Genomic DNA, 4310 nt, shown 5'->3' on the forward strand with positions numbered 1-4310 from the left:
CTGCCAGCTGTTCGAAGAGACCCAGATTGGAGGTGAAAGGTACAATTTCTTCACTGGCTGCCCCAAGGCCAAGACTTGCACCTTCATCCTCTGTGGCAGAGCTGAACAGTTCATGGAGGAGACAGAGTGGTCTCTGCATGACGTCATCATGATTGTCAAGAGAGCTCAAGAATGATTCAGTGGGGCTGGCCAAATAGCTCAGTGGATTAAGGCACCTGAAAGCAGGTGCAGGGGACAGGGGTTTGATCCCCAGGCCTGCTGTGCTGGCCCCATCTTGCACTGAGACGACAATTGAGACTGGGCATAGTGGCAGCTGTCTGTAATCCCAGCTCTTGGGAGGCTGTAAACAGGTGGATCACTACAAGTCCAATCTAGCAGTGAGACCCTGAACACCCTGTAGACCCTTCTCTAAAAAAACAAAAATACAAAAAAAAAAAAAAAAAAAAAAAAAAAAAAAAAAAAAAAAAAAAAAAAAAAGAATGATTCAGTGGTGGCTGGTGGGGGAGCCATTGAGATGGAGCTCTCTAAGTACCTTTGGGATTACTCAAGGACTATCCCAGGAAAACAACAGCTATTGATTGGGGCATATGCTAAGGCCTTGTATCCTATGCCAGCCATGTGACAATGCTGGCTTTGATGCCACAAACATCCTGAACAAACTATGGACTCAGCATGCCCAAGGTGGCATGTGGTATAGGGTAGACATCAAAATAAAGACATTGCTGACAACTTCAAAGCTTTTGTGTGGGAGCCAGCTATGGTGCAGATCAGTGCAGTGACAGCAGCCTCTGAAGTTGCATGCCTGATTGTGTCCATTGATGAGACCATCAAGAACTTTTGCTCCACCATGGATACTCCTCCAGCAGTGGGCCAGGGCCAGGACCACCTCCCTTGAGATCCCGTCCATCACACTGACTGGCAGCTGGCTGCAGGTGTGCTTGCCCTTCCTCATTGGTATTATGAAGAAGTGGTAGTAATTGGTCTGTTCTGTCCTCACTGGAGGTTATTTAAATAAAACTTAAGACTTAAATAAAATAAAAATAAAATCATAATAGAGTTACTATCGCTTCTCAGCCTTTTGGCTAAGATCAAATATAATAGAGTTATTATAATTCAGTTTGGTCAGGAATACATTTGAGTGCACTCTGATTTTGTAAAGATGTTTGCTTGTGTGCACTCTCTGTGCATTTGCTTATGTCTTTGTATGTCAACCTATGAACAGCTATTACTCTTTATTTGAGCTTTGGAGTATAGACTTAAAAGTATACTTTCTAGAGTTAGCAGTTAGTCCTAGTGATTTCAAAATTGGTTTTGTGGTAGTTGATACATTGTGTATCAACGTAGCTGAATTGGCTACAGTAGTTCCAGGCTGTAGGACCCTCCCTGCCCCCTTGGGTGTGATTAGTTCCACCTGTGGTGTGATTGACCCGCCCTGTGCTGCCATTGGTTTCTGCCCTGGGGCTTGATGTGGCAGGACCTGCCCCAGACTGACTCAGCACAAAAAGTGTGTATAATGGAGGTGAGGAAGGCTTCTCAGCCTGACCCACCCTGCTTCCTTGGGGAAGTCCTTGTCTTCGTTCCTCCACTTTGCAGCTGTCCACTTCAGAGGAGCTTGATCCTTGCAGCCATGCCAATTCAGAGGTCATTGCAGTCAGTGTAGACGGAAGAGAGAGGCTTGATGGATGGCACAGCTGCTGCTCCTCCTCTGCTCTTCACCTTTTTCTGCTGCCATGAACTGCTGCTCTCTGCTTGGGAGCCAGCTGAATATAGACTGAAACCTCCACAAACTGTGAGCTCCATAAACCTTTCCCTCCTTCATTTTGAGTGTCAGGTATTTGTCCCAGCAAAGAGTAAAAAGTAACCAAGACAGGTTTGCTCAAGGGCCTTAAAAAATTAAACTTATTAAAAATTCCTCAGGATGGGGAGAAATTATTGGACAGGACTCCGATTGGTGAATAGAGGAGTGACCAATGTTTGTTCATTAATAAAGAGCCCCCAATAATCTCCATAGTCTCTTAGGAGACACTTCCCAATTCATTGATTAAAAGAAAGTTTTTTAGAAAAAATTACAATAAGATTTTCTCATAAAAGATGTTCTTGGTACAAAATCAAATCAAGAAACAACGTTTTGGGGGCCTGGCCCTAGCTCAGTTCTTTAAGTGGCTGCTTCCACAAAGCAGTAAGCCTCAGGGTGCTGTAGTTCATCCCCACAACACTCTAGCCAGCCAAACCACCCCTGAGGGCATTCGGAGAAAAAAGAAAAGAAAAAAGAAACAAAGTTTTCCCGCATATATGGTAATTCATTATCCTTAATCTCATGGTGTATTAAATATATTCATGATTCCAGATGTACAAGTCTTCCAAATATAAAACAAAGATTTCTTATTATGATGACTTTCTCTCAAATTCAAACCTCTGCCTTTTAAAAAAACTTGCATTGTATATCTCATTAAGTGATGACAAATGAATTCAAAGTTTCTTACATATTAGAGATGATTGATTAAAGGGTTTTGTCAAAATGAAAATTTAGCTATGTCACAAAATGTCATCAGGATTGTCACACTCCAGTGTTGTGTATGGTTTTAATTTCTAAATTTCTGCATAAAAATATGTAATTGTTGTCTTTTAACATGCTATAGTGTTTGATATTTGATGGCTCTGAGCCCATGCAGCAGTCCACAGGCAGCAAATCAGCGTGGGGAAGGAATCCCAGAACCGACGACATCCAGCTGCTCCTAGACTGTCTTCTATTCCCTCTCCCTTGACTAACTGTGAACTACCTCTTAATTTTCAGAGGTGCCAACCCTTCCCAATCTGTGCTTGTTGTGTCACTGTAACACCCATATAAGCTCCACCCTTAGCGCAATCCGATAAAAGCTCCAACCTCTGTCTCTGCCTGGAGGGTCTCTGGCTTCTCTTTTGGCCACTCTCTCATACCTGGCAATAAAAGATTTCTTTGCTTTCACCCACTTCTCTTTTGCACCAGAGGAAGGAACCTTACAATATTTAAATAGATAGTCTAACGTGACAGGGTAATGTGAATAAGCTTTTCATCTGAATGTTTAACAACTGAAGTTTAGAGACTAAAAATTAGAGAGATAGATGGGCCAAGAGGATATCCACTATTTTGGCCCTAACCATCCAAAGTCTATGCAGACTCAGGACATAAGAGAACCTCTGCTGTGACATTCTATAACTCAGTTGAGTCCCTTATTTTCTGATCAAGGTGATTATGGGACCACAGAGGAAAGTGATCAGTGATGTATAGTGTGCCTAAAGAGAGTCATCTGGAGATAAAAATATATTTTTTTTCCATTTATGTATTTGGTACAGGGTCCCATTACACAGCTTGGACTCATAGTGATCCTCCTGTTTTCAGCCTCCCCAGTGCTGGGATTATAGGCAAGAGCCACCACACCTGGACTCAGCTGTGAGCTAAGAGTGCTCTAGGGGTGGGGCCAGCACAGCATGGGGGAGGAGAAAAAATCTTTCAAACTTATACAGAAAGCAACTTGGTCAAGCAATGACTGTGACTTAGCCCAATGGCTGACACTGACAGAAGATCTAAGAGGTGCTATTCTTGTTTCCAAAGTAAATCCTGAGGAGATTTGATTGACTTTGTTAGATATCAAAAAGTTAATTTTTTTTTATTTATACAGGTCTTGCTTTAAGTTGTTCTTAGCCATCCAGCAGAAAAGTGTAACCATGAGATGTTAAAAAGCAATGCCATAATAAAATGCTAATTTGTAAAAGGTTTAAATCACTAACAACTTTTTTTTCTGTCTCTCTCTCATTAAACTTTGTTTTAATGGGCCTCAAAATTCTGTGATAGATTTTTGATCAAGTTGTTTCCATTAAAAAGTATTAATTTTAAAAACTAATAACTTAAAAACTGCCACACACACAAAAAAAATGGTGCAAAACCATTTTTATTTCCTTATGAAGGTTTTATGATGCATTGTTATCATTAACCAGTCTTTCACTATTAAACTTAAATCACTAATTGGGAGAAATAGTTCTGAGACTGACCTTCCACCACTGATTACGACTGGGGTGGCAGGTGTTGGGAATTATATTCATTTAGCCTTTTGAGCTTTCTGGGCAGACTTGGTGACCTTGCTAGCTCCAACAGCCTTCTTGTCCACAGCTTTGATGACACCCACAGCAAGTGTGTTTTATATCATGAACAACAAAATGACCCAGAGATGGATAGTCAGAGAAGATCTCGACATACATGGGCTTGCCTGGAACCATGTCAACAAGGCAGAATCACCACATTTCAAAAGTTTGGGCCCATCTTCCAGCTTCTT

The 4310-nt window shown here is 41.5% G+C and overlaps 1 pseudogene; it reads left to right on the forward strand.

The window, feature by feature from the left end:
* The window catches only part of LOC101564427, a 2134-nt pseudogene extending 1239 nt beyond the window's left edge, over nt 1-895 (forward strand).
* The last annotated feature ends 3415 nt before the right edge of the window (nt 896-4310 follow it).

Source organism: Octodon degus, unplaced genomic scaffold (assembly GCF_000260255.1).
Source record: "Octodon degus isolate 3935 unplaced genomic scaffold, OctDeg1.0 scaffold00037, whole genome shotgun sequence".
In the NCBI taxonomy this organism is placed as follows: domain Eukaryota; kingdom Metazoa; phylum Chordata; class Mammalia; order Rodentia; family Octodontidae; genus Octodon; species Octodon degus.